The sequence below is a fragment of the Sinohyriopsis cumingii genome, chromosome 11 (assembly GCF_028554795.1).
Source record: "Sinohyriopsis cumingii isolate HCF-2022 chromosome 11, ASM2855479v2, whole genome shotgun sequence".
Taxonomy (NCBI): domain Eukaryota; kingdom Metazoa; phylum Mollusca; class Bivalvia; order Unionida; family Unionidae; genus Sinohyriopsis; species Sinohyriopsis cumingii.
In genome coordinates, this window is record NC_142971.1 from 12,239,014 (window position 1) to 12,253,143 (window position 14,130).

The following is a 14,130-nucleotide window of genomic DNA, read 5'->3' on the forward strand; positions in this document are numbered from 1 at the left end:
CTGTATCAGACAAAATGAAACAGAGACACAAAACCAAGTGTTAACTGGTGTCCATGTTACAGGTCACCTACTTGATATGAAATCATATTACTTAACTCATAATGATCAAATGTAATGTCTTACTGTCATATAAATGGAATGAAGAGTTCAATATTATCTAAATGATACAAAAATACCACTGACGGCACATATATACTTGTATTAAAAAGTGTTCGAACTGCACGATAACAAAATATAACAACAGATTTTGTACATCTCTGTACCCACCATGTTGCTGGTTGTGAAATTAGCTCTGTGCCTGTGATGTTTCAAGAACAAGCTGGCAACTTTTGGTTTGGCAGAAATATAACCAAAAGTAGAATAAATCAAAGTGATTCAAAATGAAAATTGTCGGTAGGATGCCTCTCTCTCTCTCTCTCTCTCCATGCAGTCTACCAACATAATAGAATGAAATTAAGTTCTTAAAATAAAGTCAGTGGCATTGACACAAGATGGTATGCTATGCCCATGGCATGAATGTTGTCCAAGTAAAAATCAGTGCCTCGCTCAGGATAAAGAAATAGTAAAGGAGTAGGCACGATTTTTAAATTGATGCATATTAAGTGATTCTCACTTGTATGTCATTATGTCGGCTTTGTAAAATGTTAGTGATTGCTATTCAAAGCAATTTGTCTAAGTAAACAGAACACATCAGCTATGATAAATGACCACTCCCTACTCAATGGCAGAAGAGTAAAGCACCCAGAATAAAATTAACTCATTCAAGTTTTAGAAATGTATTACTTATCTCCATTAAACCTATCTGTCTTGTATAATCAGGCCAACATAAAGATCTAAGTTTGCTGAGAACCAGATTCTGGATACATGTACCATATGTACTCCTTTATAAGTCTTGTCAAACTGAAAAACAACAAAGATCCTGATCCGCCATAGCATCTTGCACCTGCAGATCAAGGTCTATGTTACTTGTTCTATTGATTACTCCAAACAAACTGCACAGACCCAGATATACCAACACATCATGGACCAACAAATATGGGTCTTTGCAGTGTGAAGTTGGGTTCATCTTATAAGCGAGTAAAGATCGCAGTTCCTTTAATTTATTGTATGATGAATGCAGATAAAGAATCAAGACAAATGAAGAAATCATTTTAAATGTGAATTCATTTACATTTAATATTAGACTAGAAAACATGACATTACCAAAAATGGAAAAATCATTGTTCTGTTTTAAAACAACAAAAATCACACAAAACCAAGGCCCTAAAAATCTGACCTGGCCCCTTTAGAAAGTATCCAGGAGCAATTGGCAACATATCCCTAAATCCCACACTGAACCCTGGGTTTGCTCTGATGCACTATTCAGATCAAACCAAGGATGAAATACATTGTCAACGACATCTTGACTGTGAAAGTAAAAGTAAGTACCTTTACTTGAGAACAAATCACTAAATTTTGGATCATAAACTAAAAATGCAAAAATGTATACTTGCCAGTTGGCATTATCCAATAAGTTTACACCAAGATAATATGCTTCAAATTCTTTTCAATGTAAGCACCTTTGCAAATCGCCAAGTCCATTAATTAGTTCCTCTATAAAGCAATTATCAAGCCAAATAAAAGGGCATGTTACCTGTGTCAAGACTCAAATGTACAAGTCTCTGAAGCAAGTAATGGAATTAGTCATATGGCATTGCAATGCATACATGCAGAATTTGCCACCCCACCCTCACCCAAGAAAAAATACTTTACCTTTGCCCCAAGCAATACAACAGGTCAAAGTTCGACTGCTCAAAGCAAAACTGTGCATCACTTTGCCCACTCATTTGAGTCCTACCTTCATAAAAACTTACATAATTAACATAACTTAGTGGCACTGCTGCTATGCAAGCAATCCCTGCAACTGAAGGCAAGACCAAATTCCCATCAAACATTTGTTTATTGGGAGAAAGCCCCACAATTAAGTTGGGTTGCATGAATTTCTTGATAAACCAATGACATAATTATGAATCACGTTAAAAACCATATAGTGAGAAATAACTGAAAAATCTAATTTGTTGGTATAGTCGGAATTTAAAAGATCAAAAAACGAATTGACAAATGTGCCTTGGCTCAAATGTAGCATATGCATGTACCTGACGTCTCCTGATGTCCATCTATATACTGAATAAATAAATAACGATTTGCGATTTGTATTGGTACATACCCTAATGAATAACTTCGACAGTCAATAATCGAACCAAATGCTATGAATAGTAAAAACCACGCGCAATACAAAGAAATGTTGTGAAGCTAAACCAGCTGCCCAAGATATCACATATCTGCCCCATACTGAAACCAAGAAGATGTCCATATCACATATCTACCCCATACGAAACCATGAAGATGTCCATACTGTATACATAAACACCTGTTGATAAATAATCAACCCCACGCACGACAGGTGCAATTTTCAAACGTGTGAGATTTCCAATGATATAGATACACCCTTAAAAACCTAAAAACCGTATTGTTCACCCTAAATAAACTGTTAAAAGGATGATATTTTCTGCAAAATATACATGCCACGAAAACATTCCATGAATTCCAGGTGTGGACTAGATAATAAAAGTCCAGACTAAATTATTTTCCACAAATTCTCGAAAACTCGAAACAATAATGAATTTTTTTTAAAAAGTATGAATTTGAACAGTCTGTTTCACTATAGTCAATTAAGATACTTACAATATGTAGCAATATGTAGTATTCGTTACTGAATATAAGTTTCCCACTATGCACTAACGTATTCTGCTCTAATTCCAAAATGGCTGACTAAAAGTTAGGGGTGTGGTCTGATGGTTCGTTCAATGTTACGAGATCGCTGATTGGTCAAAATTAAATATGAACATCTCATCTGCTTTCCATTAAAAAAAAAAATATATATATATATATATATATATATATATATATATATATATATATATATATATATATATATATATATATATATATATATATATATTCTTTTCTTCTAAATATTGTCATATTCCAATAACGCGGTGTAAGAATGTAGAATTTTAAAAGATTCCAGCAACCAATCTATTCGATATGTTCCTTAAGTTTATTTTCATACACTGTGCATAGCAATATTTAAGCAGGAACGTTTTGTACTTGGCAAGTGTCTTGATTTAGGAAAATTATTAATTTTGATCTAAAACTGATTTGAGATTCCCCTAAGAACGTATTCATGGCTAAACTTGTTTCGGAACAATTGAACCCTGAGAAGATACTATCTCCGCCCCTAGATATTAATCGTCAATGAACGCGGAAGTATAGGACTTCATATCATGATGGGTCATAATTCGTCCCAGTTTTAATGACCAAACTTCCTACAACGTAAATCACTAAATGACACAAATTAGGTACTATTGACCCCAACTTAAAATTTCACATCAGATGGTGGTATTATCATTAAAAAGATATAGTATGACTTAATATGCAGACATAAGTTTGGGAATTAAATTCTCAAACTATATGTTTTTAAAACTAAGTTAAAAGCATTGTTACTATAACTAAATGATTAAATAAATACTCAGTGTAGAACGCGTTTACTTGTTTTAAATTATATTTTATGCATCTACAAAATTTACCGTGACAACATAGACTTTTAAATAAAGATCATTGTTATTAAAATACAATTTCTAACTCTATTCCTAGAACTTCGCGGGTTTTCAAACATCCGATTAATAATAATAACAATAATAATACTAATACAAAAATATTAAATTATTAAAATACAATTTCTAACTCTATTCCTAGACCTTCGCTGGTTTTCAAACATCCAATTAATAATAATAATAATAATAATAATAATGAGAATAAGAAGAAGAAGGAGATGATGATGATGATGATGATGATGATGAAGATGAAGAAGAAATTGTTCAAGATGAGACAATTAGCACCAAACAGCACATGTCGCGTTTTTATTTTCCTTTTTTTCTGATCCGCGCTTAGTACTAATATTAGTACCCTTACTCGTACCTCGTGGACAGGGTACTAACATGAGCGTATACGTGTTAATGGAGCAAGCCGGGTGTGATTCACACCCGGCGTTCCTTTAGCCTAATAATAAAACCTTAAACATATTCCTTATATGTAATCCAATAAATTGAGTAGTCCTCTTATTTAATACCGGAAGTATCATAAATCATTGTAGAAATAGTTGTAAAATCTCGTTTACCTTTTTTAGCCGATATTTTCGTTTAGATCGTCCACCATATTATTTCAAATAATGATTACTTCCGTTCTCAGCCTCGTTTGTTTGTGTGCCATATAAGGACATTGGCGCCTTTTTTGGATAAGTAAACAAATCGTAGTAAAATTTTGGCGCCGTTTGGGTCAGAAATTCTGCGCATTAAAAGTAAATACGGTTTATCGGCAACTTTGAAATTCCACCAAGAAGCGATTATTCGCACTTAATTGATAATTATATAGCGTAGAAAATCCAAAATATGGTCTGGCAAGACTTACGTAGAAAAGTGGTCACGGCGAGAGTCTCGCGTTATCTGTCATGGCGGACAGGATAAGGTTAGAGTAACCATGTCAATTTATTTTATCGCATAAGGGCTTAATAAATTCAAAATAAGTCAAATTTCTTCCACAATATGATTATACTTATGTATTTGATTTCTACACTCTTTGTTTTTCTGACTTTAGTGACGAATTTTTTTGCTCCATTACATGATATGGGATCAGTTCGTAGCCTCAACCACAACAAATCAAGTTGAGGCTACGACATCGTAGCTAATCCGCGCTCTGCCCTTGCTTGCGGATGAACCATATTGAAAATGAGTTATGCCGCACAAAATTTACATCTATGTACGTTGAAATTATGAAGTTAAAGTTGGGCGATATTTAGATGTCATTAATGTCTACTGTAAGATATGCATCGTTCCCATCGTAGCTATTGCAATCGCTTTATTTTCTTGTTATGTTTTTATTTTATTTTGTATCGTCTTCTGGTCATCGACATCAAGTACACTTTAATTAAATTAAAAAAAATGCATTCTGTATGAGACAGTATTTACATCCCATTTAACAATTTTTGAATAGTTTGGAATATGATTGAAAGCTATGATTTTTTATCATTAAAATTGTTTATTTTAAAACTTTATGATTCAAAACCTTTTGGATAACGTTTGATTGACTGAGTATAGGTTTACGGCGTAGCAGCACTGTACGGCGTTTTAGCGCCATACAAAAAGTTATACGTAGGATTATTTTACAGTTGATAAAAAGTTTATTATCGACCAGCGGAAAAAAAATTCAAACAGTTAAAAGCTAAACGATTAGATGGTGAGGGTAATATATAAATCTTCCCGATCAACGTGGAGTGTATACGGTTTGTGTCAGTGAATATTTAGATGAAAAGGTGCTTAGTATAAACGACGGTATATACAATACATAACAATATTCAAATTTATAGCATACAAGTTATATCTTAGAATATTTTTTCTTTCTTTTTCCAGGAATTTTAAAAAGCAAGATACGCCTGTTGTATCAGACAGTTCCTTCATGTGATGAACATTATAGTAACGATCGCGTGTTGGTTGCGATGTTACATATAGTACCAGTAGCAGAAGTATTAACTGGTGGTAATGTTAGTAGTATGAAATAAAGGTGTTTTAGATATTTGTTTTTGCTGGCATCATTTCCAGTTAAAATCACATCAATACAAATGAAAATTAAGAAAACAATACCAACAGTTACAATTAAAACGATATCACCAATGTCAACGATGACCATTGTGATAAAGACGAGGAAACAAAACACGGTCATGGTGGTGGTGTGGCAGATCTGATGGATGTGGCGTTTTACTGCCGCGCAGTTATTATTGTCGTAGTATTAAGTAACATAGTGAGCCACTTTAGCCAGATTGTGGGAATGTTTATACAGACTTGATACTTCATTGTTGTGTTAATTATCTTTATATGTCGAATTGCAGATACTCATTCTGGATTTCCTTCCCGATAAATTTCCACTGAGCCTGCACATTACGTTATTTAATGCAGAAGATGAGCTGCAACTACAATATCATCTAGGTACAAGGTTACCAGAAGGTGTAATCGGCAAAGAAAACTACAAGCTATTCGTCATGTATGCAGCATACTTTGTCATGCAGTGTACAGCTGTCTTCTGCAAATAAGGTACTGAAACTTGCAACTTATGCAGTTGACGAAGACTTTGTTGATTGATATACTGTATGAATTTGTATTCTACTAATAATTTATTGTTTATATTTTTTTTTCTTACTTATTTATTGATTGTATTCAGATGATTTTTATTCTTATATCATGTAATCTTCTATGGAAGGAAATAAAGATGATGATGCGTACAAATGAAATGATAAAATTCTACCTACTATTTAATATGCCTTTTGGAATTTCTAACATTTACTCCTTCACTGACCACACAGGATAGGATGTAAAAGGATGGGTGTAAAAAGTAGAATTAAATAACTTCTAAATAAAAAATTTTAACAAATGAGTGAAAGAAGAAATAAATGGAAGTAACTTTTCGATCTTGAGACATTTCAGGTACGAAGGAAAATCAATACTAGATATTACTATTTATTAATCCGATTTTAAGCTAAGAAAAGGAGGGAGTTTTCATAAATTATAGCTATCCTAAATTTTATAATTCTCACAACAGCCAGTTGTATTTTTGCGTAAGACACAAACTTACAATCTATCAGTTACTACAATCCAGCATTACAATAAAACATTGAAAATGTTTATTATGTCAGCCTGCTTTGGCTGATGATGTAGCGTGTGCCATTACTGATATTGTTATAATCCTTGCCATCGACTGTAAATTGTGGCTTACGCAAGGCGTTGAGTAAATTATAATTGCGATTCTATATGGCGATGGTCTAGAAACAATTGAGCCATCTACAGGTCCTAAAATTGTTATAAATAATTTCAATCAGTTTGGTAGTTGTTATAACAGACTTTTCTTTCCAAATCTTGCATTTTGCTAAACATTAAAAGACACAGTGCAGTATGAAATAATGCAGTTGAACCGGTATTTCAGAGCAGCAATATTTTGCAACATTTTTTTTTTAAACTAACGAATTTGGCCTGTATTAAACAATGGTTTCTGACATACACAAATATTGGTTGATTTTTGAAGACACATTGGACAATTATTTTTATCAGTTCGAGTTTTAAAAATTGCCATAATAAACTTTAGATTTTATATGATAAAGGAAATGTATCCCATAATTACCCCCCCCCCCAACAAAAAACGAAGGTTCTACGCCTTTCGATGTGCAAGTTTATAAACGCTAAAAAATATGTAGTAACGTAGCCGTGTATTTCACGTAATGATTGGGATGAGAGAGAGAGAGAGATGAACAGTTACCGAGAATCCCGAAACCAAAGCCAGCATCGTGGAACGTTTTCAACGTACCTTGAAAGAACGCATGTGGAAATATTTCACGCATCAACACTCAGTACATCTACGTCTTACCGCACTTGGTTCAAGCGTACAACCAATCTTACCATCGAAGCATCGGACCTGCACCCCAAGAAGTGACTTCCGACAACGAAGTCACCGTTTTTGAGCGCCTGTTTGGTACGTCTCCGACGGTGACTGTACCTAAAAAAAAGTGGGGTGTTGGCAGAAGGAGGTTGGGCGAAAATTGGCACAACTAAACCAACTTTCGACAAATGTTACTTACCTAATTGACCCACCGAATTGTTTCGTGTCACTGGACGAGTGCGTGTTCGTCATCCTGCCGTGTATAAATTGGAAGACATCAACGGGGAAGTGTTACAAGGAACGTTTTACTTGTCCGAGTTACAACGCGTAACCAATAAAGAAGTCGAAGTGTATGACATAAAAAACATTCTCGAACGAAGAACAAGCAAAGTGGGAAAACGACGTGTCAAAGAAGTCAAGGTACTTTGGAAAGGATATCCTCGCAGGTTTGATTCTTGGATCGACGCTTCGCAAGTCATCGACTATGAAAATAAGTGATCGTCATGCCGTTCCACGCAGCCTCAACTACCGCTACCAACGTGACCACTCCTTCGCCGAGTTCTTCTCTGCAAGATCTATACAAACAACCCTTGTGGGTGATGTGGAGAATGTGTGCCTAAAACGCAGGTCGTCTTTTTCTGCCAAATCTTTATGGTGTAATGTGTCATTTGTGCGGCCATTGCCAATTTGAGTAAGCAACAAGGAGACAAACAGTTGTGGGACATTTTACTGAGCAGTTGCATCGGTGGGTTACCTTCTTCCCAATCCTGCTCTGAAATACTCATCGAACGGGAACAACGGGAGTCTTGTATCCAACATCAGTCACCACTCCAACAACAGCAACATTTTGGGCGGAGACGCGCCTCTAACTTATAGTGACATTTCGGACAGCAGCAGAACTCAGAACTCTGGAATTATGAACAACAACAATCAATTTTATTTAACGTTACCCAGTGACAGTTCCATGGAGGTGTTTCCCAACAATTATTTGTGGTGTTACACTACCAAATTATCTCAGGCCATCCATTTAGATCACGAAGCCCATTGGGAAGTGGCCTTGGTGGAAATGATTTACCCTACACAAATCAAAAACTTCACTGGAACTCAAAACACTTTCCAGGTCGAAATACTGAACGTCCATTCGCAAGAAGAAATAAATAAAATCGGGTTTTCAGGTGACACAAGGTTAGCAAGCAATCTATCATTCATTATCTACACGTTGCAATTTCCGCCAGGCGGTGAACATTTGGTGGACACAATTGCTGACAGGTTCGAGGTAGCATTTGGCAAAGCCCTGAACAGAGCCGAAAAAGTGTTAAGATTTAGTTCCATAAAGTGGCTCTTCGCCTACTGATAAAATTTCAGGATACCGACACGTTGTTCATCAGGTTTAATGTTATTTTGTTTGAAATTTTAGATGGACACCCACAGATGGTAGCACAGAATCTGAGTCCGAAAATCACCAGTAATATGGATTTTTACAGGGCTTTTGGATCCCCTGTAGAACTGAACGAAGGACTCAATTTGATATTTGTTTGCTCCGATGTGGTGGAGTTCAACGTGGTGGGACACACCTCCGTAACGTTTCTGCGTGTCATTCATTTCAAAGTAGATTCTACCACGACCAATGACCAGGAAGGTAGAAATACCTATCACATTCATCGCGAAATTGTACATCTTCACTATTTACCCGTCAGTAAATCGTATTTCGACACTGTCAACATTACTATAAAATGAGAACTGGGACAACATATTCCATTGTCCAAAGGAAAAGCCAGGGTGAAACTCCATTTTCGAAAACGATCCTCTAACGGGTTTTAAGTCATGTATCCAGTGTACCGAGGAGTCGCTCGTCAGCGATATGGTTTAGGAGATATGTTGAAATCGGCCTTTCGTTCCGTGGCTCCCGTTTTTAAACCGATAGTGACACTAGGAATGCACGCCTTGAAAGATGCCGCGTTGACGCACGGTAAAGAATTTCCCAAAAATGTCATCATCGACAAACAAAACCCCAAAGAAGCTTTCTTGAGAGCAGGCAAAAATGTCTTTCTTTAAACGGGCAAAGCGATTTTGTGTCGGCGAGAAACTCTTATAAATGCCCTGGACGCTACCGAGTCAGGCACTCCTGCTTCCCTGACGCCACAGCAAGGACAAGGCAGAAAGAGACGACGAAAAGACTCCTTCCGAGGACTTCACACTCATAAAGCTAGAAAGACTAAAAAAAGAAGAACTGACCGAGACTTGATTATTAAAAACATGACAGAGAGAAAAAGAGAGATAGAAAGAAAAATGGTACACCGAGAGTCTTGCGCCTGTTCCAAGTTGAAACTAGATCTGTTTGCCATGCCACCCATCATGATGACGATGCAAGAATCCCAATGGGTCGAATTTCATCCCGTCTCCTCTTTGTCGGATTCAGCTCCCATTGAGTTAAAAATCAAAGGACAGCCCGAAGATTACATTGATCTGAATAGCAGTTACTTGTTCTTCAAAGTCAAAGTAACCGAAATGGACAACGACAATCCAGGAGCCGATGATAGAGTAGTTCCCGTCAACAATTGTATGAATTCCTTGTTCAACGGAGTGATTTTGTACTTGAATAGCAAACTGGTCATCAGCAGCATGAATACTTACCCTTACCGTTAATACATGGAAAAGAAGCCAAGAACACCCATCTAGATGCTTGCGTTGTATGGAAAAATGACACAACTAATGAGAACAAGTTGAATGACACAGCCCTGACAGCAGCTGACAATCCTCACAATGTGGGCTTTAACAATCATACAAGGACTTAGTTTAGAACTGATGGATCGTTTGCATTTGGACATCTGGTTGCATGTAAAATACTTGCTGAACGGCGTGGATGTCCGCCTGAGACTTAATCTCGGCAGTGTCGCTTTCTTTAACTATTTCTCCCCACTCGTTTTTTATTTTACGTCTTTAATCCGTTAAACCATTTTCACGTTTTGCGTTTGTGAAATGTTCCGTTACTCGTTTGGATACAGAATTTATTTTTCAAAATTTCATCGATTTTACATTATTAACAATGGGTTTATCATTTATCGGATAAATTCCATAAATAACCGCGGTTACAGGATAACCTCTTTCATAATACGCTTTGTCAATACCAGTCAACATTCTTGGTTTGGAAGTTTTACTTAATGCGGTAATTTTTTCATTATGAAGGACATGGTCACGCTTGTCACTGATAATCTAAGTATTATTGATTGTTTCTGATAATACAATAAACTTTACTCTGCAAAAATATCTTTGATTGTCGAGATAATTAATAATCGCTGCCGCTCATTTGTTGTTCATTGTTAACATCGTCGATACCATCGGTGTTGCGTATGATTTTAAACGTTGACCACATATGAGATGCACCATCTTTACTAAATTCTTTCTTGGCGTCATGAATAGCATTAATCAAAGTTTTATTCGTCGGATCAACTAGAACTTGCATTGGTAAGTCAGGGTATATATTTATACATATACATATACACACACACATATATATATATATATATATATATATATATATATATATATATATATATATATATATATATATATATATATATATATATATATATATATATATAATGGTTCAAACAAAGAATAAATGTAGATAGCTAATGATAGGCTCTACAACTCCTTGTGACAAAGCTTGTGTAAATGAATTATGTGGCTATTATTTACAAAGTGTACAGAGAGGGAGTTGAGGAACTAAACCATGTTTGGAAAGTGGCGATGGGCTTAAAGGAAAAACACAGTTGCGTGTGCAATGTGGTGGTAGAAAATACAAAGAACTGAAAAGATATTATCATTAAAAAAGATAATGATAATAATAACAAAGTTATAAGAAATGCAGATGATTATCTAGCTAGATTTTCAAAACAATCATTTAGACAAATAATCTTTTAGACAAATAACATTATTATATAAATGGAGCAAAAGGAATTTGTGAGACATCCTATCATTAAGAATTATGACGCATCCCGTGATGGTGTAATCAGGCACAATCGACTAAGTAAACAAGTCAGTTTTGTCACTAATACTGGTTATCCCAAGGTTAGTGTTAGAAAGAAAAATTATCGCTCATAAATTAGCGTATGAATGTTTTCACCGAGTAATCGAAAAAGGTCTTGTGATCGATCACATCAGCGGCAGTAAACTCGATAATTTCGGATTTGGAAATACTGGAAGTTGTAAAACGTTTGCAAGGAGGGTTGTCAAATCCGTAAAGACAGAGACTGGTGAAGAAATAATATTTCAATCAATAAGCGCAGTTGACAAATATTTTGCTATTTGCGAGCCTTCGGTTTAGCGCGTCCCAAATAATATTAACTTATCTGCGCTTTCGAAAAAATGTAAACAAAAGATAATAATTCAGTGTTAGATACTACCATATAAGGGAGATAATTCTCTCAAGCTACGATATCTCCGGTCAAGTAATTACTGTTAGTATAATTATTGATAGAACAATTATTTATTCATTCTGAGACTTCTATTCACTGGTGGTGAAAGTACTGGAATTACATATATATTGCTGCACTTTGCCAGTCATGAAACATGTAAGGTGTTTTTTTATGCTGGGTAAAATGTCATAATAGAATGGTTATTTATCTATTTTGAGACTTCTATTATTGAAGAGAGATAACTCTGTCAAGCTAAAACTCTGTCCGGCAGAGTAATGCAGTAGTTATCTTGCTTGTTACTACGTAATATTTATGCAAGTAATTAAGATTTTATTTTTGTGTGTGATCGTAACTAATTTTATACAATAAAATAACCGTCTGTGTGATAATTAACACAACATAATTGAAGAAAATATTTCACTTACTTCTATTTACTCCCGATTCATTTCCAGACTGACTTAGATTGAATGAGTCTGGTCGTCTTTTACAGTCAAATACAACAAAGGAATTATTTTACAAATGACTGGGTTTAGAGAATAACTCAGTCACGTGATTTTCTGGAACACTCACCAACGCAATTATTCTAGTAAGTTAAATAATTATTTAGTAATCTGGCGGTTGTGTTTGCGCTATATTACAAAAGTGTATTATATCGTCTTGGTTGGGGAATACAATATATATATATATATATATATATATATATATATATATATATATATATATATATATATATATATATATATATATATATATATATATATATATATATATATATATATTACGAAAATATTAATGATATTATTTCTGCAGTTAAAAAATTGAAAAAGACGGCATAAAAGTTCAACTTGATCCAGAAAATATTATTTGTGATTTTGAATCATTGCAAACACAAAAATTCGAAGATAGATATACACTAACAGCATAGTAGATTTATCAAGCAAATCCAATTGTGTATGCTCCAATCTTTGGCTACTGTGATAGATACAGAAGTTAAAAATTGCGTATGTCTCTCAAGCGTGATTGAAAAATTTAGTCAGAATTAGCTCAGGAATACGAAACGAAAAAATTATTAACACGCGTGTGAGGCAGTTCAAATAGTTTATGTCAGATCGTCAAAATTAAAACAATGAAAAATGAATTAGAGATAGTGAATCTGAACATAGCAAAGGGGATTTTGAATGTGAAAGTATTGACAAAGTCACTGATGAAAATGAAAGTTATGGCAACTGGGGTCCCTGTCGTGGTTAATTATCCTCTGACTTTATTCTACCTGAGAATTTAAAAAATTGACTTGAGCAATTTTTTTCTCGATAATTTGAATATACTCATGAAATCGTTTAGATTTTACGTAGAGATTTATATTCAAATTTTCATTCTTAAATCAATTAAGTGTCGGGATTGGACAGTAAGTTTGAAATGTATTATTGATAATAACTGATTACTACAACGCGGGTAAACAGGATTATTAGGTTCTTGTTCGATCAACTATCCAGGAGGTACTTGCGGTGTAAATGTATATAAAATATATTTTTGCTGAGCCTGACTAGAAATTTCATTATCGATTTGCTAGCTGCCATCAACTGCATCACATACAAGATTGACTGCGATTGTTGAAGTTATATATATATATATATTTTCCTGGTGAAATATGTCTGCCGCCACCGTATGGATCATTGTTATGTCTGAGAAGAGATGCTGGCGTGGCTATTTTTCTCCATGACTCAACAATTTTTATGGAGTTTTGGTTGATAAGATCGTTGACTGATTTTTTTTAGTTCGTCAGTTCTAAATTCTGGTATTAAAATTTTTGTATTTCTTCTTCTGTTAATTTATAATGATCAGCAAATAGCTGTCTTAATCTAGTATATATTGGTTTATGCGGATAAGTATCAGTAACATATCCCTCAATAAGATCTTCATCAGAAAAGCTTCTTGAACAATAAGATGGTTGACATATTCAAGGTCTGCTACAGTTTGATTTAAATGTTGTATGGTTTCAATGATCTATTGCTTTTCATCGTTACTATAATATTGTATAATACTTGAAAATATATTTTTTAGATTATTAAGTGCGCGTGCCTGTTTAAGTTTGATTAACCTATGATATTGATTAAGAAAATAAGCATCATTAATATAATGACGATTGGTTTATACATTTATATAATATATTGTTCTACCAAATTTTTTAACT

General features: G+C 34.5%; 1 protein-coding gene across 3 annotated transcripts in view; it reads right to left on the minus strand.

The window, feature by feature from the left end:
- Positions 1 to 4,235, minus strand: part of LOC149787615 (protein kinase C and casein kinase substrate in neurons protein 2-like) — a 149,663-nt gene extending 145,428 nt beyond the window's left edge. For 2 of the 3 annotated variants that reach the window (XM_089973791.1, XM_089973787.1), the window contains exon 1: positions 2,725 to 2,808. The gene's annotated coding sequence lies outside the window, so the exon portion shown is untranslated. Of the gene's footprint in view, positions 1 to 2,724; positions 2,809 to 4,219 lie in introns of those variants that run through there. The other variant, XM_089973789.1, reaches the window with a different exon arrangement.
- Positions 4,236 to 14,130: the final 9,895 nt, after the last annotated feature.